This window comes from Eulemur rufifrons, chromosome 19, assembly GCF_041146395.1.
Source record: "Eulemur rufifrons isolate Redbay chromosome 19, OSU_ERuf_1, whole genome shotgun sequence".
NCBI classification, from domain to species: Eukaryota; Metazoa; Chordata; class Mammalia; order Primates; family Lemuridae; genus Eulemur; species Eulemur rufifrons.
Window position 1 is genome coordinate 36,778,004 of NC_091001.1, and position 22,648 is coordinate 36,800,651.

Here is a 22,648-nt window from a genome sequence, read left to right on the forward strand (position 1 = left end):
CAAAATGCCAAAATGTAACTTTGCTTATTATTGTAGTATGATGCTATGACGATGCTATGACGATGCCCCATGTCCAGTGTCACAGATATGTTTAAGCTTTTGCTGCCAGATTAAGAGTTATATATATATTTTTTTCCTTAGAATAGAGACTACCATAAGATTTTTTTCTTGAGTATATCAGTTTCTCTCTGTTCTATTTTCCGCCTCCCCCCACCCCCTGCCCCCAGCCACCTGTCTTCTCCATGTGGAGTGACCTGTCGGGAAGTTTGGGCAAGAAACTCTTGTAAGTTTGCGGGACAAGGATGTTCAGACAGAGGAACCACAGGAGAGAAAGGAGTGATGGAATTGAAGGGAGCCCCTCCACAGCAGGGGGGCTAAACTTCAGTCTGCGCCTCTCCCCTTCCACTTTCCTGCCTTCCCTGTCCCTGTTCAGGAGCCTTTCCAATCTGGAGTTTGAAATATCACCTTGCAGCTCTGACCTGGGCAGTGCAAAGGCGATATATGTAACCAAAGTGTTAGTACCCCCGTAATATTCTGAAATTAAAAAAAAAAGAAATATCACATTTTTCAGTGGATTTAAAGATAAAATAACTCACGGAATATTTTTTCCTTTAAATGGTGTGTGAGCCTCCCCCCGTAGTTAGCTAGTGAGTGCCGTGGGTAACTTTGGATCAAGGGGTTGTGCTTACCACTCGGCGGATTCGACACATCCCGCCGCTGGGTGGTTTTCACCTTTGTGCAGGTTTAACTCACTTTTACTCTTAGTTAGGTATTGTGTAGTTTAAACTTATATTTGGCTATTTGGCTAGAGAGAAAAGCACATGGGCCACTGATGTTGCAAAATAGTGAATAAGGAGCATAAAAAGGTCATGAGTCTGCAAATTTCTCGTAAAGCTATCTGCATTGACCTGCAGAGTGCCGTGTGTTGCACACAACTGTGTCACTAGTACTTCAAAATTCAATGTGAAAAAGATAAAAATACTCAAAATGGCTTGTTACTTATTAGGAATTGAAAGTGTAAAACTACACCCTCAATGTGTTATTTGCAAAGTTTTTACAAATATCAGTGTGAGACTTTCTCCCTCGTCATTAAGGACAAAACTTACAAAAATAAATCAGTTTATTTTTTTTAAAGGCAACATGCAAAATTTCTAAATATCAAGCCATAAAATGGTTTCCTAGTACATTTGATGCAGTTGTTAGAATATATTTTAATATACATTCAGTCTCCAATTATGAGACAATATATCATTTTAAAACGAATTGGTCAACAGTTAGCTTTTTCCTGAATTATGACCTTAAAGTGAATGAGAAACATCCTATGTCATTTATATCTTGGTGCAATTAAAATATAGATAATAATATTTAAAGATTATTCAATATGAAATCTAAGATATGATTTTAATAGCATTGACCAATTTTTAAACAAAGTTTTATCATAAAACATTAGACTTATTTGGAAAAATTACTAAGAGGATATAAGGGATTAAATATTAGTATTAAAGGAGTTTGCAATAAAAAAGAAAAGTCAAGAACCACTGCTTGGTAACGTCCTCACTGAATGGCCCCTCTTTGAATGTCCTCACGCTACCCTTAGAGTCTTTCCTTTAGGTCTGAAGATCTCTGAGGACAGCTGGCCCTCCTCAGTCCGAATCTGCTGATTGCCAGAGAGTTTACAGCTGTTCCCTGGAGCTGGCTTTCTGGACTTCTCAACGCTCCAGGAATGGCGGAGCAGAACACCCGTCCTCCCCAGAGGTGCCAGCGAGGCTGTGGCCTGCACGTGGGGCTCGGGTGCTCTGCTTGGCTTTGCGAGCGAGCGTGCTCTGCACCCTGATGAGCTCAAAGGTCAAGCCAGGCCAGCAGGTTGCAAAATGAAATCAAGAATGACTTTTTCTGCTGGTTAAAGATAATTACTAAAATGAGTAGGGATGACATATCTCTTTCAAAATGAATAAAGTGACATTAGAGGGAAGGAAGAACTGAGGAGATCTGGATAAAGTCTGTAGTTTAGTTAATAATACTAATATTAATTTCTCAGTTTTAACAAATGTACCATAGTAATTAATGTGAGATGTTTGCATAAGGAGAAGGCGGGTAAAGAGTATACGGGGATTCTCTGTATTACCTTTCTATAAATCTAAAATTATTTTAAAATAAAAAGTACAAACATATATATATACACACACACACACACACACATATATGAAAACCTTCCTTTTACAAGGAATGCTAGAGGAGTCAGGTGGAGAGATTTTGCTGCCACGTGGAAACAGTCTGTTTGCCCGTCTCAAATGCAGTGCCTAGCCTGAAAAATACTGCGTGAAGAAGCGCAACTCCTGTGCTGGGCGCTCGCATTTATTCTCTCGTCCTGAGGATCAGTGTGGTCTGTGGTCTGTCTGCACCTGGAGTTGCGGGGGCAGCTCCCGGCCCCATCTCTTTTATGTCCTAATAATGCTGCCTTTCCGGTCACCCATTGAATCGGGTCCCTCCTGCATTTCACACTTGGATTAACTCAATCATGCAAATTATGTCAAGCCTAAAAGAAATCAGGCTGTGGGCAAATAAGAAATGTTAATAAAAATTGAAAATATGGCTCACAGCCTGATGCTCCTTTATGACGCTGCCACCCACCCCCAGTCCTTAGATTCCCGAGCTCTGGCTGAGTGAGGAAGAGAGAGGTAAGCAGGTTTGAGTTATAACATAAATAAAAACCATAGGGTTCATTAGATTCTCAAATATGGATTCACCTCTTTGGGTGGAATGATTTGGTTCCGCCAAGATGAGCAGGATAAGATTCCCCATGCAGAGCATTCCTTGACGTGTTTCTGTTTGTCCTTACCCTCTCCCTCCACTTCCTGACGTGCAGGTTGAGAATACCGTGTAGCCAGAGCACAGCTTGGAGCTCACAACGGCCTCCCTGATGGCGAGGATGAGGACAATGCCGTTCCTAATAGCAATTTCAAGAACAGCATTTTCTGAGTGCTGCCTATGGGCCTGGTGCTGTGTTGAAGTGATTTACTTGTATTATCTCATTTCATCCTCAAGAAATCCTCTGAGGTATGTGCTAAATTACTGTCGTTATGCACCTTTTACCCATGAGAAAGCTGAGGCTTTGGGAGACTCGGAAATGTAGGCCTCGGAGCCCAAGTCCTCAAGTGGCAGGAAAAACGGCCTTTCTCCTGGCCCTGTGGCCCTGTCCGACTGTACCGGTGCAGCAGGCACAGGGGGAGGGCTTTGAAACGCACGTTTTCTTACAAAGGATCATTGTTCCCAGCAGAGGGGTTGGAATACCGCTGGTCCTGTCTTCTGGGTAGAGGGAAACAGTCTGGGCTGATCAGGGTCTTATCTCCATCTCCGGCGGAGGAGGCCGGAGATCATTTACCAGAGGGCTGCACTTCAGTGACCGCAGCACGTAGAAGCCGTCTGCAAAGGTCCCCCGAAGACCAGTCTCCAAGAACTGTGCTTTTCATGAGAGAGCCATGGTATCTGGCTTCATTCCACGTTCCCCTTTCCTTTCTGCTTCTCCTGAAGAAAGCCCTAGGACAAACATTGGCAATAAAATTATTCAGTGTGGTCATTTTTATCTTAAACCAACACACTTACATTTAATGACCACTAAAATAGATGGGTTCAAATTAACCTCGCGTTCTCTCTCTCTTTTGAGGTGATTGGCATCTCTTTTTCCATTCAGAATTAGAGAAAATACCACAGCTCAGCGGTTATCTTACTCCGAGGGGCTTGTTGGAACTCCACGCACACACCCCTGACAGATACAACAGGGATTAATGAGCCGTGACCGGAAGTTTGATTTTTCTGTCAGGCGCTGCCATCCGTTTTTAATAAACAGAAGAACAACATAAACTCCATCGCCTGCTCTCCACGGCAGAAACCGAGCGGGCTGCTCCTGGTACCATGTGTGTTGAGCTGAGTTATGATCCTAAATGCCTGACAAATGCTTTTACAAGCCCCTTTGGTCTGCTACTCTGGTGACTGGCTTTGCTCCCCAAGTTCCAATTTTTTTTTTAACCTCTGTTCAACGTGGGCAGCTCAGCGCTTTGCCAAGGGAAACCATCAAGTATAATATCACATTTACAACTAAATGGCTTCAATTTGGTGTCACCGGTGCACTATCTGCGGTGTAAAACTGCCAAAATACCCACTGTTTTCCCTTTAAGCCATGCTGTGTGCTCTTTTGCAGAAGGCTGTCTCCTGCGAGGACTGGAACTTGAGCCAAGGTACAGCGAGAACTTACAGATGGTGAGAACCAGGTACGGTCGCAGAGCAATGCCTGACACCGCGGCATTCTTCCTCTGTTTTGATGAAGCTGTAGCTAATTTCAGTGAAATATCCATCCTTAACAAAAATACTTGCTTCATTCACATTTCCTGAAAAATTGCATTGCTCGGAAACAAAGATGTTTATATGGTAAAAATGATTAGGAAAAAGAATATACTTCTTTTTCCCTTTTCTCTTTTTTTCTTTTTCTTTTTGGTCTTGCGAAACAAAGTAGGGTTTATGTGGGACATTTGTTTCTTTAATCCCTGAGATGGTCGCTGAGAAAGATTGGCTGCCTTAAACCAAGCTGACCACAGGATGTCCCCAGTGCTCCATGAAAATTCTACCAAAGGGGCATTTACCTGGTAATGCAAAACTTTTTTCTTAAAGAAGAAAGGTCAGAGCACATAGATGCAGTTACATCTACAATTTCAAACAAAATCTGGTTCCACAGAGGCAGCCTTAGTGTCATCACGTAAAATCAAAGCAGATCTGAACTGAGGTTGTCCTTGAAGAAGAGTGTGACGCCTACAAGTAAAGCCACTAAACTTAACAGCCCAGAGCTGCTATTTAATTGCCCCTGAAGAGAAGTCACCCTGAGGTGGAGTTAATAACCAATACTAGATCTTTTTTTTTTTCACTTTAATTTTCTTTGAAAGCTTCATGCTCAAGCAATGTGGTGACCACTATCTAATGAAATTATATGCTGTGCAAATACTTCCTTGGGCTGGCATGTTTAGAAAATCCCAAAATGAGAGTCTAAAAGAGCCCCAAATAGAAACATTTAAAAGGAACACGAGTATGCATCTAAACTGATTGAGTTAAGACATTTAAATATAGAAACTAGTTAAATATGTAACCCAATCCTCTCTGGCACAAGGACAGGGGTGACATAGCCATGGTGCAAAAAGCAGCTATGGACAAGGTGTTTAAGGGAAGATGCCCAGAGAAGAAGGGGGGAAACGGCAGATACATCAGTCACTGGACACTATGCAGGCAAAGTGTGGAACTGCATTTGTGAAACCTTCCTCCTGTCTCTTCATCAATTGACAGGTTGCAAAGTTCAGTGCTGAGTCAGGTCGGCCAAGGACCAAGGCGGCTTGACAGCTCCCTCCTTGGCCCAGGTGAATCTGTGTTCAAGCAGATTTCTGTTGTTTTATGCTACCAAAGCTTCGTAAGTTGTCACCAAGTATGTCGCACTTGTCAGTTCCACTGATGTTATAATAGTCCTCACCTTTGCTCGATTTTAACTCGTCTACGGACTGCAAGAGTCACTTCTTTACTGGGGTGCAGTCAGAGGGCCCACACTGCTTCATCTCAGGGAAGGTATGCCAAGGGCCTGGATGGAGCCTGTTTTCCCTTTTTTTTTTCTTTTTCTTTTATGTATAGTTGACACAGTAATTGTACATATTATGGGGTACAGTGTGATGTTTTAATGCATGCATACATTGTGTAATGATGAAGTCAGTAATTACCATATCCATCACTTTAAACATTTATCATTTTTTGTAGTGACAACATTCAAAATTTTCTCTTCTAGCTATCTTGAAATATACACTACATTTTTATTTGCTGTAGTCATCCTACTGTGTAAGAGAACTCCAGAACTTACTCTTCCTGCCTAACTATAACTTTTTATCCATTGACTAACCTCTCTCCGTCTCCCTCCCTGCTACTTCCCCAGCCTCTGGTCACCACCATTCTACTCTCTACTCCTAGGAAACCAACATTTTTAGATATGAGTAAGATCATGCAATGTCTGTTTTTCTGAGCCTGGCTTGTTTACTTAATAATCTCCTCCAGTTTCATCCCTTTTTTCATTTCTATACCCATGTATACAAATCTGAGCTTCTGTTATTTTTACATACTTAATGCAAGCCATGCTATTACTGATATGGAGACTGACATGGGCTGAATTGTGTCTCTCCACGATTCATATGCTGAATTTCTAACCCCCGGCACCTCAGAATGTGACTGTCTTTGGAGATAGGGCCTTTAAAGTGATAATTAAGGTTAAATGAAGTCATTGGGGTGGGCCCTAATCCAATATGACTGGTGTCCACAAAAGAAGAGGAGAGTAGGACACGGGCACACACAGAGGGAAGACCATGTGAGGACACAGGGAGAAGACAGCCACCTACAAACCAAGGAGAGAGGCCCCAGAAGGAACCAGCCCTGACCACACCTTGGTCTCTGCCTTCCAGCCTCCAGAATTGTGAGAAAACAAATTTCTGCTGTTTAAGCCACCCAGGCCGTGGTATGTTGTTATGGCAGCCCTAGTAAACTAAATACAGAGGCGAAACAATCTCAGCTTGGTAATACTAGTTATGTAATACTAGGCATTAGCTCTTTGGCTGAACACAGCTCATATCTTAATAATAATGGCTGACACCAACTGAGAACTTGGTAAGTGCTGTGTATTCTATCAAGAGATTTCTACATATCAATTTACATAATCACTAAGGAAACCTTCCAAGATTGAAATCCCCCCTTTTCAGATGAGAAAACAAGTGAAGATCCCACCCATCAGCCTCCAGGGCTCACATGTTACCTCTAGTGTACCATCTTTCAAACCGTGGAGAGGGAGGATCACAATTAGGTAGAAAAGAGGACGTGACTTTTTCTTCATATTCCTCTGTTTTATTCTCTAACTTCTGACACAACATTTTAGTAACAAACTATAGAAATGATCCCTGAAAGTATAGTCTTTGACACAACATTTTAACCTCCTCTGGGCAAATCTTAAACAGAATACACTTGTCTGAGGAAATATGTTGATTATCCCAGAGTTAAGCCTGAGGTCTGCTTTTTAATCATGGGGTCACACCTTTTCCCTTTTGTAGGGTACATCTATATCCAAGGGTGCTTACCTTCCAGATTACCTGGTACCACCAATTCCCTGTGGATTGTATTAAAGAGGCCAGGCTGGACAGGAGTGAACAGGACATAGTGAACATCAGGTGAATGGAGCCAGTGACTGGGCACTAACCTAGACGTTGGTGAATTCAGGAATCAGAGAGCAGTAGTGCTGGACAGGCCTTGTCAATCTGCTGGTCCATTTAATTCCTGGCTCTATTTCAGCCCTTATCATAGTCTGCACCAGTTTATCGGGGGCTGTGTGTGAGTGTGAGTTTCTTCTCCCCTCCGCTGCAATGGGGTTCCCCACAGACACAAGGCACCCGGAGAAGCCCCGTGACCTCCTCCTTCGGCAGCGGTGCACACTGACACCCGGGGGTTTGTCCCTGCGTTTGTAACTTGCCAGGGTTTGCAGTTAGTGCCAGACCAGCCGGGAGCTGGCTTCTTTCATCGTCTAATGGTCTTTCCACTACAACATGCTGCCTCATAGAAATATCTGAATTTATTTTTTTGAAAAAGATAAGCTGATGGATAATTATTCTCACCACAAAGGAATTTGCTATGATAAGAAAGCATTCACTGTCTAGGCTCCTTCAGATAGAAAGCTCTCCGGTGGATTAAAAATATAGTGAGCTTTACAGAAATTCAACTGACTACTCTTTAAAAACTCACCTATTCTGTAAAGTGAAAGGGACACATGAAAACTCAGAACATACCAAGTGAGTTAAACAATCACTTCTTAGGAGTGCTGGTTAAGGAAAGTGTCATGGCCAGGTGAAGAAGGGCCACTCTGCTCTGCTCTTGAGTTCAAGGTGAGCTTTCTGTGCAAGAAGCACTGTGCCAGATGCTCCACGTGTGTTATGCTGCTAAATCCTTATGACAACCTCGTGAGATAAGAACAGTGATTATCCCCATTTTATAGACCAGAAAACCGAGGCACTGAGAGGTTAGATAACTGGCTTCAGGTCAGGTCCCTCACTGACTCAAACCACTATGGGCTTTGCAAGGAAATGGAGATATTAGCTTGAAACCAAACTTGAAATTAAAAAAAAAAAAAAATACAGCAGCTAGACATTCACTGACTTAAAAATAGGGAAAACATGTTGACCTTCTGGTTTTGAAATTGTTTGATAATTGGAAACCAACTTCAAACTTGAGTTTGGCACAATTTTAAGGGGTCAGTCAGGAGGAATACAAAATCTTATTTTTAAAAGATAGCTGCTCACATTTAGGAATAACATTAATCGGGTGTCGGTCAGATGTGGGTGGGGGAGGGGATGGGTGTATACATACGTAATGAGTGCGATGCGCACTGTCTGGGGGATGGACACGCTTGAAGCTCTGACTCAGGGGGGTGGGGGGGCAAGGGCAATATACGTAACCTAAACTTATGTACCCCCATAATATGCTGAAATAATAACAAAAAAAAATTTTAAAAAAAGATAGCTGCTGCATTTTCAGGGCAATGCCATCCACCTGAAGTGGAGGCAGGCAGAGACAAAGGAGGTGTACTTTAAACTTTTTATAACTAATGTATATATCAAGTAAAATATAAAGAAAATCCATATAGTTTTGATAATTGTACAGTATTCAAAACATCCCTTTTTAAGGATTAGGAAAAATTCAGGTCATTATTTGTTCCACTCAGCCATTTAATTACATGAATATCTTTTTCAAAATGCCCAACTACAATCTCAGAGGATATGAGTGAGCCATGTCTTCTTTATAATACTACCAATGATAAGCAAAAAGTAAATACAATTTGTTGTTTAAATAGCTTTCCTCTTTTCTTTGGCCACGCGGGCCTTCATTTCATTTAATTAAACTGTTCATTGCTGGTGCGACCATCTCTTGGCAATGCTTTCAGATACCTAGATTTCCTGGTGTGCAAAAGAACAGTCCGTGTGGTTTGATACTGGATTGTGTGGTTGGATGGAGATGGGTCTGTGTGCAGTTGTGTCTGGAAACATTCTCCCTCCTACCTTGTGTGTGATGAGAGATTTGATGAGCATTTAGTGGCTTCTGCCTGTTTTCAGCATCTAGTGTCTTGCTTCCCGTGCTGGATTCATCAACTTAGAGAAAGCAAATGATTTATAAAAATCACAAAGCACGACGCAGGTACCCCACTGGATGTTTGGCTCCTTTTTGCAGTTACCTGCTGCTGTGTAGGGTGTTCTCATCTATAGCTGAATATTTAAGTCTAGAAACTTGCTTGGTTTCCACCCTCGCATCAGGGCATTCTCTGGCTATTCCCCTGGTGGGGCTGGGGTGGTGTGGGGTGGAGCGTGAGCTGGGCAAGGCAGGGACGACGGCCCACCTTTGATACCTTTTCCAGCAAGATGCCCTGACTAATGAGCAGAGGCCACTAATGAAGAGCAAGGCTGGGTCTCTCCTTTCCCAGAGAGTGAGCCCCTTGCCCTCCTGGTGCCCACTAGCCCGAGGGCACCCAGCCTGCCTCCCGAATGGATGACTTCCGGCTCGCTGTGCCGTTCCCTGCCCTGGTGCCCGTGGCCGTGAATAACCTTGATTTTGTGTGTATTTATTTTATTTTGAATTTCTCCACCCTGGATCTTTCCCCCTCCAAACCCCACCCCCCGCTTGCAGGCCCCATGTGGTGATGTTTCTTGAAATGTTAGATTCTTTCTTCCTCTATTGGCGCCCCCCTCTCCAGTTCTGGAAGCATTTTGTTTCTGTACTGCTTTGTGAAGCTGGTGCTGAGTCCAGATCCTTGGGGCTTTAAAGTTGAATTAATTATTAAACAGGAAGGGAGCAGTACTTTCAGCAGGCGCCAAGTAACTATCCTTAAACTGCAACCTGGCACTGTTTTTCCCACCCTTGTGCTGTGGTTTGCTGAAGGCAACTGGAGATTTTTATTCCAGTTTTAATCAAGCATTTCTGTAAGTTTTCAGGCAGTTAAGATTTGGCAGCAAAGGGCTGGGAAGTCAGTCTTCATCACCTCCCCACCAGTTTGGCAAAAAAATAAATAAATAAAATAAATTTAAAAATCAGAAGTACTTTCCCGGTTCATAAATCAATCTGAAATCGCCCACTTTCAACTGTTCACCTTTCCTGAGAACAGGGTGGGCTTTTCTCTCAAATAAATGTATATTTTATATTGATTAGTTCCCATTTGTAGAGAATGGTGCTTTTCAAATAAAACCATCAGAACATTGATTTTGTGGCTTTGCAATTGTTATAATCATTGCTTTAATTTAGGGGCTATATTGAAGATATCAAACCTGTATCTAAAGGTTTCATAAAGACACACCACAGAATTTCTTAATTTTCTGAGTGTAGGCATTGATACTTTTCAGAAATTCACAACTCATTGGAATTGATGCACCAGCTTGGCTCAGCTACTGCATACGGGCATACCAATGAATGCCCATTCGACAGTGCCAGTATTTTCTAGAGAAACCCAAGCCCTTAATATAGGTATCAATATAATAGCCTTAAATGGCAGGGAGAAGCTTTTTGGAGCTCACCAATTGATTTTCACCTGGCTTCGGGCGTTGGGTGGCTGGCCTTTCCCAGTCTCGGCCGACTGGCTTTCCACAGGAAGCTGATAGGAAGCTGCTCAGCTCCATTAAGTCTCACCCTGTAGCTAACAGCGGTGCTGGCTGTGGGGTGGGGAGGGAGGAAGAGCTATCTGGGTGCAGCTGGGTGTGTGGGCAGGAGTGTGAAGCAGACTCAAGAGAAAAGAGAACAAAGATTTGGTGAAAAATTTAGATTCATGCATATAAATTTGGAACAGGGCAAAAAAAGTAAGCCCAATGCACACAACCCTCCTGTACCCCTCCCAGCCGGCTTGTGATGAAGTGTGCATGTGAGAACAGCTCAGAACCAAAACACGGTACAGTCATGTCACCCCTAATGTGCTTGGAAGCCTTGCACCAGATATATCCTTAGAACTTTTTAAAAATGAGATGCTCTGTGAGCCTTGCAATCCAAATATTATTTTTAAATTCTTATTTTCCCTTCAGGAGTAAAAAAAAAAATGTATTCTTGCTAATAATTCTTGATTTTTAAGAATATATAAAATTTTTACCACATATATATTATCTACATTTTGACTGTAATTTCCATCAGTCAATAGGCTTAATTACAATAAGCCAATAAATTTACTTATAATAAGTAAAAAAGTATAGTCCACTGGCTTATTGAAAAGATGAGCTAGAAGAAACTATATTAATTTACACTTCTAAGAATTTCACAAAGCTCAAAATTTTAACTACCTCTCCTATAAGTTCCCTGAATTGCCACCTTTTCCAGGGACTGATCCTTTCTCAATAAATCACCCTCTGACCTTGGCGTTGACATTGTTGTGGGGCTCCTATTCTCAGGATGTCAAATGTGATCATATTATTTAGGTTTGTGTAACGGCCACACTGGAATCATTATGTTTCTAACCATAGTAAATAATATAAGACCCAGATTGCAAAGATGTATTCTTTATCAACCAATGTTTGGAAAATATATTTATTAAATGCACAACTTGTGTACAATTCTGATCTGTTCTTTATGTCCCATTTTCTTACCAGAAAATATATTCCAAGCTGGTTTTAAAATTAAATGATATGATTTCTGGTCTTTCACTATGTAAAGGTCTTTGTCCTTTTTATTTGGAGATGGGCTGATACTCTCATTTCTCACCCATAGAGAGTTTTAAAAATTTTAAAGAATACTTTATCTAAAATAACCTCTCAGGAGCTGGCCTTCTATGTTTAGATATTAGAGCACTTTCACTTAGTTGGAAATGAAAACTAGCCAACAGTAATAACAATCCTCTAAACAAAAAAATAAAAAGAGTATGGAGACTACCGAATGGGCACACATTGCTTTTGAATCGCCTTTTTCTTCCCCTACCTTTAAGGAAAACTCTAAAAATATTGTTTGCATTGTGTGCACTAACCTATGGTTTCCTGTGAACTTTTTTCTCTGCTAAAAAGAAATAACTAAGAAACATGTTTCTGTCTGATTTGTGTCAAATATGTTTCAAAAAAAATAACGAGGTATTCCTTTCGTTAGGAGGAATATTTACGTCATAAGTCGTCCCTGAGCACTTGTCACCATTCCTTACACAGTGCTCCCGACTGCTAATGCCAGGCAGCGAGGGCTTCTCACGCCATGTGAACAGCTCCGATTCCGATTCGGGGCGAGTCCAGCGCCTGCGGAGACATCGGCCATCTCTGCAGGTGTATGGGCTGCAGCCGTAGGCTAGACTGTCTCTGCTTCCCCAAAGGTCTCAGAGCCCTTCTGCAGCCCAGATGGTTCCAATTTGAGGCCTACACTCAGCACTGGAGCTGTATTGAGTTTCTTCCCTGAAACCAACAAAACCTGCTTCAGCATTTTGCTTGGATTAAAATATTTGTCCCTTTTTTCACAGGGCAGAAGGAGGACTCCTGAAGCCTCCGAAGGAAGGAAATCATTACAGGGCCCTACAGAAGTAGGTCATGTGCTACAGCTGCTCATAGTTTAAGAGGAAGAAACATGGGACCTCAAACCTGGAACACGATTCTTTCAAAATGCTTGTGAGCAACCCAAGAAAAACATCCTCCCGAGGCTTATCTAATAACCATGATCTATAATCGTCTCAATGTGTGCTCATGTTTCCTTAGGAGTTTGCACCTACTTCCCAGAGCTAACGAGATGCTGAAACAGAACGCACAAAAAAAATTTAATGAAGGAGATTTAATAGTTTGTGTTAAAGTTAATATGGTCCATTAGGAGCTGTCATTTTTATAAACAATGAAGATATGTTACCCTCTTCTTGGGTGTAAAGTCATTCCACGCAGGACCTGTAAACATTCGGTAATGATCTGTAGAACATGCATGAATGACAATTAAAGCACCACTTGAAAAGTCTGTTTTTCTCACATATTTGGTTTCTTGCTAAATAAACTCGTAAAGATCATACATGTGTAAGCATAAGCTTACATTATAAAAATAACGTGTGTGCATTTCATTAAGAAAATCAAAAAAGAGATTTCTCTTCTAAGTGTTTTTGGTTTCCAGAGGCTTGAGAAATATTAGAAGTGATTAGTTAAATTAGGAGCATAGTTTCTAGTTTTAAGTTCATACTATAATAATAAAACAACCACTCTTTATGGTAGTTTAAGAAGACATAAAATTAATGTTCACGATGTCATGAAAGGCATGATTACAACCTCTAAAAGCTTTAAGTAAAAAAGTTTCTATAAAATGTATCTCTATCTGTTACAAAAATAGTACATTCTTCAATGACTCAGAGTTTTGTTTTGAAATTTAGTGTTTTAATTGTAGCAGAGGCAAGACTTTAGAAGTTGTATACTTTTTGAGACTCACTGAATATGTTTGAGAAAATGAAATCAGATTGACTTTCTCTGACTTTATAAATAGAATTTGCTTTCTTGTTTTCTCCTTTTTTAATTTTTTTTTTTAAGACAAATGATTTCTTTTCATAGGTTTTAGGTTTGGCAGACTATGATGAAAAATTCTTACAACCCCCTAACATTTTCTTCTTCGTACAGAGGGGAAGGAGGGGAGGAGGGGAAAGAAAGGAAAGGTCCAGATTAAAATTATTCTAGTTATTCACATAGACTTGAAAGCTCCAGTGAGGAGTTTTGAGAAGTAGCCTCAGGCAGAACTTGCTATCAAAGAAGGCCAGGAACAAAAAACATTTAAAAGCAGATTACAAATCCCTTCTAACAAAGCAAAATCAAATCACTGATCGATAGGTGCAGCTGGGTTTAAATTGTTTCCTTAAAAAGGCCTTAAAAACTTTTTTGAGTGATAGGCTGGAGGTTGAACCTTTTATGCTTTGGAGCAAACTCCTTCTGGAAAAGTCTTTCCCATCTCTTCCAGGGAGGCCTCTCTTGGGATGAGCTGGAGTTGCTCTCTTCTCACTTAACAGGGGCCTCTGGCTGGAAAAGGCTGGCAACACGGTTTCCAGGAAAGGGAAAGACATTCTTTGATCTATGTCAAGCCCTCTAAGATATTTTAGCTACTAGTCCCAACAGCATAGCCGGATTCCCCATGGTCATCTATGAACTATCTGTGCAATGCCCAAACTGGGGTGCTATGAGATCAACTTGGAGGCCAAAGAAAATGTTCAACAAAGAAAGGCCCCAGACTTTAGGTTGCGTAAGCCACAAAAATGCATTGGGTAGATTGTGGCTCACTGTCTAGATCAAGGCCATGTGGAGGATGTCGAAGCGTACCTCCCAGCATCAGACGTCACTCAGATGCCTGGCGCTTTTACGGACTGATTTCAAACAGGACTTTTAAGAACAAGGGGAGAGAGAAAAGCAAGAAAACCAATGAACAAGTAGTGTTCAATTTATTCACATATGTTCCAAATGGCACAGAGATAAGCACAAAGGGTTCTGGCACATTTTTTAATGATTTTATTATCACCAGACAAGAATTGAAAGATCGTCCAGATGCTGTTGGGAAGACAGGAAAAGATTTTAAATAATAATAATAATAATGCCATGAATGGTTCCCTGGTCTTATAAACAGACAAGGCTGACCAATGAGATCTTTCAAGTTAGGCCGATTTGCCAACCAGTTTATTAAAAAAGGAAGGTTGAGATGATGTAGGAAAAAAGAAAACTTTTAGAAAAAATTGATCTTAGTCTGGCTCTCTCCTTCTCTCCGTGAGCTTCGCTTGACTAGGGTGGATTGTCATTTTAGTGGATGATTAAGTGGACGAAGAAGGGAGGTTTGCATTCAGGCAAACCTCAGGCAGAGCAGTGGCTCGGCTGCGCCATCCTCAGGCAGCCCGTGCCGTGCACACAGCACACGTGGAGAATGGGGATCATTCCCGTGCCGGGAGCCAGCGCTAGGTCACAGACCTGCCCCTTCCCTAGTCTTGGCTCCTCCTCCTTCATAATATCCACCTTAGTGCATAGCATTCTGCACTCTCGCAAATGCCCTGGCCACTCTGGTGGGAAGAAAGCTCTCCCTTTCTGGGGTTGTCGAGGAAATAACTGGTGGCTTGGAAAATGGGTTTACGATCTCTTAATGCATGTCCGTGTGTGTGTGTGTGTGTGTGTGTATGTGTGTGTGTGTGTCTGTCATCTTTCCAAGTAGATTGTAAGCTTCCTGACGGTGGAGACCACAGTCTTTCTGCTCAGGGCTGTGATCTCCTAATTGCTCAGTAAAAATTGGTCCATTGGTGGGTGGCTGATAACGAAGCTGAAAATAGATGGCCAAAGTGACATGCCCAGGGAAGGTAGGTAATGGCTAAAATCTTATCCAAGGACTCCAACCCTGTTTAGCGATACTACTTTTCCAAGTATTGCTCGAAGCAGCCTCTACCTATGGAATGACCAAAGCAAAACAACTTCAGAAAGGCAACATCCCTTTTACAGCACCCCAGTTCCTCATGCATTTCCCTCCTGAAAATGAGAGTGTGGGGACTTGGACTCCTCCGTGCCCTGATTCACTGCCATATTGTCCTTTGGCTCTGTTAGGGTAAGATCTTCCATTGTCTGGCAAAAATAGTAAAAATCTCATTTCACTGAACGCACTGGAGTTGTACACGCAGGACGGATCATTTATTTTTGGTTATGACTGTTATTTCAGCTGCCCAGTCTTTATTTGCTAGGCATTTCAAAAGCGAAAGGACACGTTTGTTTCACAGCCAAAGTATTATCGGACCTAACCTTGCTACTCCAAGAAAATTTCTGTAGCAACAGCATTGTTTTGTAATGTTGTAAATAATCTCTCCCTCCACAAAATTTTACATGACCACGGTAAAAATAAATGTGGATATCTGAGTTTTATAGTTGAAAATTTTAAATGGGTACTTGTAAATTAGATTCTCAAAATTCTAACAATATCCATTTATCTTTTTGCTTATCATTTTTTAATTTTTTCCAAAGGGACCTCCCATTGCTTACAACAGAATGGAAACAAGCACAATATCTAGAGGTGTGTTAAGTCTGCAAGTGCTGATCTGGGGCTGCCCCTGCAGCCAAAACTTCTGCCTACGCTCTGGATGTGACTTGAAGGGTGAGTCTCTCATCCATTAGCTCTTTTGTCTCATTCATGTGTCACTGAAATCGTTTTTGCATGTGGTACAAATCATGTGGTAAAGAGGCAAATTGATCTCTTTAATGCAAAAACCATTTATTGAGTACCCAATATGTACAATACAAGTGACAGGAAAGCTACACATAAAAGCACAATAGTTGGGAATGTGGTCATGTCTACCTTTTCTTCTTCATGTCAATAATTGGAAACAGAGTCAGCATGTGCCTTGCACATAACCAACGGGTGGTTTCCCTTAATAATTCGCTGTGTGTTCAAAGGCAGGACCATCCCTGGATTACTGCAGTCATAGACAACCCACTAACGTTTACTAATAGGGGAATGGAAATTAAACATGTAAATTAGTGCTTGGGCTTTTTAAAATTTATACGTATGTCAGATAATCACTTATTTTCCACTGAATTGATGTGCTTTGAGATTCTGTAGGCAGAGCCTGAACACGTATTATGATAGTATGTCTCATTTTCACTAATATTCAGTTTGGGCAACTGGCTCAAAGTGATCCAAGCAAGAACATATATAAAGTGAGAGTAATCACAGTGTGAAAATGCCAGTGAGACCCACAATGCTTGCCCAGTTGAAACAATTCCACCTGCTTTCACCACCCTCCCTCCTCCATCCCTCTTCCATCCAATCCCTCATGGAATTTCCTGCCTTGGTTTTCACTAGTTCTATACAGACAGATACCGTGTTTCACCAATCACAGCTTCCTTTTGCTCTTGACTTGCTCTTTCTGGCCTAGGAACTTTTTCTTGTCATTCAATCACCCTAGAGTCTTTTCCTCCTGTTTCTAAAACAACTTTCTAAAGTTTTGATTTAAGTAAAAACTTTAGTAAACTACTGGTAAGTATTGGTTAAATAACCTTTGTGAAATAAAATTGATTTAATCAAACTTGGGACTACTTTATCTGATGACAAGCTATGCTATCATTCACTTTGTGATATTTCTAGAAACCCTACAAATAAATGCCAATGTAAATCTGGTCCCTCCACTTTCAGAGGACCTTTGGGTTCTTAAATACTCAGCTTTCCAGTTTTTATTATATTCATGTACTTATCTGGAACAAGAGCTCTGCATGTATGTGTGCATGTGTGTGATACACACACGCGTATGTGTGTTATTGTGTGGATTGTAAATTCCATCAGGAGAATAAGAATAGGTCCTTTATCATCACCATCTTTTTTTGTTTCTGTCGTAAGTCCTTTTCTCACTGAATATCTATGATCACAGAAGTCCCTCAATAAATGTTGTAAAATTACTGGAGATTTTTTACTTAGGGAGAATTCCTATCACTTCAGTAAATACTTTACTTGGGAAAGAACAATAGGATCAAATGTTCAAAGCAGCCTACCTCTGAGCTAGTTCAACTCTATAGTATGTGCCCATTTAATACAAAAGCCTAATAAAAAAGAATTAATGAAGAAAATGAGTAGCTTTAAAGGTAAATTTTGTTCCATGTTTATATCTCATTTTAGATACATTTTGAAATGGATAATAACATAGTTTATCATGAGATAAACTGTAGTCTCCAATTTAATTGAAACATTTTGTGTGTGTGTTCTATGAAGGCTATTCAATGAAACAAGTGATTACCCAAAATGTCGCTTGATTATTTATTTTTTATGAGTATGAATATAATTTTTAATTCCATTTTTTCATTTAAAACTGTTTGGCCTAGAAATTAGACTACCACACCAAAAGGCGAATTGGAAAAGGAACAAAGGGCATCATCATTTGTCTTGCATTCAAGGAAACTTATTTTATTCAGGAAATAAAGAACTTTTGCCTGCATGCATAAGAGATCAGAAACAAAATAGCGGTGTCATCCACAAGGACAAGGTGAATCTAATGTATTCCCATCAGATGTCCTGAGAAGGCTTTTGAATTTTATTTTTGAAATTCACTCAGACATATAAAGCCCCAGTAGAGAGTAAATAGCATACTGGAGTTCAGTAATCCAGGCGACAGTTCTAGTGTCTAACTTGGGAGGAAAGAAACACACAAATTCTCAATGAGGTTAAGGAATGGGCTCCTATTAATCCAATAAGAGATTTCTGTAGGGGAATTTCTGCAGACTTCAGCTCATTACAATGAGGTAGCAAGTGCAGTTCTGTGGAGACACCTAGTAAAATTCCCCATTAACTAGTAACAAACCCAGCTCCTTGTATATCTAATGCCATTGCATCTACCTAGCAGTCAGCAAAAAACCCCCCACAGCAATGCACTATTATTCTCCTAAGTAAAAGCAAATGAATGAAAATCTAAATCGCCCAACTTGTGCCTTAAAAAGGCGTACGTTGATAGGTAGTAACAGTGGGAAGTACCTAGTTTGTTGTCTGCATTAAATACAAATTTATACACCCAAATGACTAAAATAATGAAAGTGATAGATTAGTGTATTGATGCATAATCACTGTCTAGAATGCAGAACTTATGAGCAGCCTGATTTTGAGAACAATTACTTGTAATTAAAGCTGTGCTGGTTACCAAAAAAATAATAATAAATAGAGAACTCCTTTGTGTATAACACCAATTAATTACTTTTTTTTTCCCCCAGCAAGAATAGCTCTTAAATGGCTGTGCTGCTATTTATATCTGACCACATCCAGGAGTGGTACGAAATTGTATTGCCTAGCAGTATTCCCAGAATGCTGTTTGCAGCTCATGATTTTCAGCCAGTTTTCCTTAAACCCATTTAAAAAAACAATAACATCCATAGGACTCTAATGTAAGAGGGGTATTATGATTCTTGTTTTCTTAATAATTAATAAAAACAAATGCCTGGACCCAGCTAGACAGTTTGCAAACCAATTTCCCTAGCTACTGTCCTCACCTGAATACTATGAATAATGATTAAACTATAACCACAGTTATGCTCAGGTGTAGCAAGTTTTTTTTTTTGCTTGTTTTTTTTTTTTTTTTTTTTTTTTTTTACTTTATAAGGACTATGATTGTGTTTTTATCTAGCCTTACAAGAGCCCTTCTGGGTCAATCTAAAATTGGAGATTACGGTGATTGGCAACAGTGTCGCTGGATACTCTTCCTTGCCTTTTGGTAGCAGGGCAGGGGCAGCCAGCCACCAGGGGATGCGGGAGAGGCTGGTGTCCAGCCACCTTCCTGGCCCCCAAAAGTCTGACCACTGGCCTGTCCATCCACACTCACTCACCATCTTGAGGTCTCCGCTGAGACTGGCCCTAGGGGGAAGCCAGGCACAACTACATCACTCATTCTTCTCTTCCACTTAGTGACAGAGAAAGCTCTGAATTTTCCAGAACAGTCCTTTTTTCAGGTGAGTTTGTTATTCACTGTGTCGCTGACAGGGACTGAATTCCTTTCCTATAGTGAATATGCCCATACAGCAGGCGAATAAATCAGCTGTGGGGTTCTGCGTCAAGATCTGGAGTTCAGGAAAAAAAGTCACCATAGGAAACAGATTAAAATAAACACGAATATGGGTTTTATTTGGCCAGGATGTCTCTGAGTGGCGTTTTTCTTTACTATGTTTTTTCAAGGTGTCCGTGACATCTCGCAATGAATGGCGATGCATTGTCATTGTTAACAATGCAGGAGTCCCACTGCTGGAGTTCAGTTCCTGACTTCATCCCTTAGCGCTGTGAGACTTTAAGAGACTTATCCTCTTCAAGATCTCTGCAGGTTCTATCTGTAAAACTTTACTAATAAGGCCGTTGTGAAGATCAAGTAAGGAAACATATATTAAAAAGTTTTTACAGTGCCTGACCCAAAAGAATTACTAAGAAGCTTTAGCTAGTGTCATTAATTAGTTGTATTTCAAACAAATTATAAACACACAAAAATAAATTATTTCCTCATGATTTTTGTGTCTCAGACTCGCCTAACATTGATCACTTCTTTGGTTTAAGACATTAAGGCAGAAGGTTTTCTTTAAACGCATTTCAAAAATAATAACATCTATAAGACTTTCCTATAAGAGGGGTGTTAAGATTCTTGTTTTCTTCATAATCCCTAAAAACAAATACCTAGATCCAGTGGGACATGCTAAATATGGACCTGGTCATATTTTTAGGGCATTTATCAAGAAGCGCAAACACAAAACTCTTAACAGTGATTTCCTCTGTGGAAAGGGACAGTCTGGAGAAGGAAGGAAAACTTTATCTTTCATAATTTTCCTGTAGCATTTGGATTTTAACTGTGTGTACATACATATTTTACATCACCTATTATAATTACACTCATTAACCCATAAATGGAAATGCACTTTTCAAATTAACTAGCACAAGATTCTAAGAGAAAGGATGCTATGAGTGGAGGGGCCTTGTTGGAAGCATGGAGAAGCCCCCAGCCCACCTAAGGACATTGTGGGGACACACTGGGCTGCTGAGTGGGTTGGGCCCTAGACCCCACCACTGACCACAGCATGTCCTAATGCAGGACTTACGTTGTACTTATGGCATGTATGATCTGGGCTCAGTCAGACCTGACATTGAACATTGGTCTGGACACTAGTGAGCTGTGTGCTCTTGAAGAAGTTATTTAATGTCTCTGTGCAGTAATTTTTTCACTGGATTTTTTTTTAAAAGGAAGATCATAATGTCTACTCCATTTCTCCACTTCTGTGTGTGTTGTGAATACCATATAATGGGGTCGATACACCTTAGCTTTTCTTCCCTTCCCCTAACTCCTTGTCCAGTCAACTCAGGACAATTTTTTAAAAATTTTAAACATGCTAGTGTTTTTCAGAGAGTTAAATCCCTATCACCTTTTCTCTCTCCACTCCCTCTCTTATTCTTTCTCCCTGTTTGTGTGTGTGTTTAAAAAGCTACCAAGAGAAAACATACCAAACCTGGTTGTTATGAAGTGAATGTTTGTGTGCCCCCAAGATTCATGCGTTGAAGTCCTAACCCCTGAGATAGTGGTATTAGGAGGGGGAAACTTAGGAAGGTGTCTGAGGTCTTGGAGGCAGAGGCCTCATGAAGGGCTTTAGTTCCCTTATAAAAGAGACCCCAGAGAAATCCCCTGCCTGTTGCGGCAGTGAGTACATAGTGAGGACCGTCATCGACGAACCAGGATAAGAACCAAATCTGCCAGCACCTTGATCTGGAACTTCCCAGTCTCCAGAACTGTGGAAATGAATTTTGTTGTTGACACAACCCAGTTTATGGTATTTTGTTATAGCAGCCTGAATTGACTAAGACCCTAGTCTGAAATGGTTTTTTTAATAAACAAACAAAATAACCCTCCAGCAAGAAATTATACCTAAGAGTCTAAACATGAGCCAGGCATGGTAGTGCACACCTGTAGTCCCAGCTACTCGGTAGGCTGAGGCAGGAGGATCGCTTGAGCCCAGGGTACAAGGTTGCAGTGAGTTATGATGACACCACTGCACTGTAGCCAGGTGACAAAGCAACACCCTGTTTCAAAAAAATAAACAACAAAAATAAATATATAAAAAAATAGTCTAAACCCCTTATGGTGGGGCTAATGTTCTCTGATTTTGTCAGAGTGGAGGTTCAGCCAGCAACTATTCTTCCCTCTAACTTTGAGGAAAATTAATAATCTTTTCTCTTTAACTTTAATTCTAAGCTAGATAATCACTAATCAGTTAGCTTTCCTTTGTGGCCTTAACTTCTTGCAGTTTTAAAATTATTTCTGGATTTAAGCATTTTTCTCCTCCACCTTCTCCGAGTTCTGCATGGCTCACAGTTGTGGCACCCAGTTCCGCATATTCCAGAGAGAATATGTACAGCGTCCTCCCCTCTGTGCTCTTTTGGTTCTATTTGAGGGTTAGTGTAGAGGCACAAGTCAGGAGAGCCAGAGGAAATCTTGGGCATTTCTTATCCACTCTTTTCTCTTCTCTCTTATTTCCAATCTCACCAGCACACCCTTCCAATATCCAGGATCAATTTTATGTCCATTCCCATTGAAGACTCTTCTCACCTTATTATCATGCAATGACCTAATATGCAAATCACCAAAAGTGTTCTCCAATAAAGACATAAAAGGTTACCTTTCCCAGGCACAATGAATGTCCAACAATGCCCACCAAAATGAAGATTGGATTTGCTGGTGGAGATGTTGGTTTCCCAGTTCCTCCCATCACTTGTAGGCGTGAGCACAAAACCCGAAGCCGGAAAACCTGGATTGCTCCAAGGTATGCCAGGAATGAATATTCACTTTGCTAGTGATTGCCTTCTCATCAAAGGGCTTCAAAACTAAATCGTAAGTTCTCTTTGTGTCCTGAAAGTTGCTGGATTAAAATATCTTTGCAGTGCAAAAATTGCTGTATCTTTAATGTTCCACACTTTATAAAAATGTGCTGCACTTAATAGAGACCAAAGTCTATGTTCAATATTCTAGATTCATGAAGGGAGACGTAAAACTAATCGCCTTTTACAAATTGGCAAAATTTGGGTGCTGGTTTATGGAATTAGTAGTGTAGCCAGCAGAGGCTGCATTTCATAACCAAAGAGAGTTATGTGTAGCTCAAAAGGGCAAGATTTC

The 22,648-nt window shown here is 40.7% G+C and overlaps 1 long non-coding RNA gene and 1 pseudogene across 1 annotated transcript; one reads left to right on the forward strand and one right to left on the reverse strand.

Moving 5' to 3' along the window:
- Positions 1-4,195: 4,195 nt before the first annotated feature.
- On the forward strand, positions 4,196-13,045 carry LOC138399884 (uncharacterized). The gene is made up of 2 exons (XR_011236195.1): positions 4,196-4,268; positions 12,518-13,045. It is a non-coding gene; the product is annotated as an uncharacterized lncRNA (long non-coding RNA).
- LOC138400335 (small nucleolar RNA U3) lies at positions 6,867-6,984 on the reverse strand (annotated as a pseudogene).
- Positions 13,046-22,648: the final 9,603 nt, after the last annotated feature.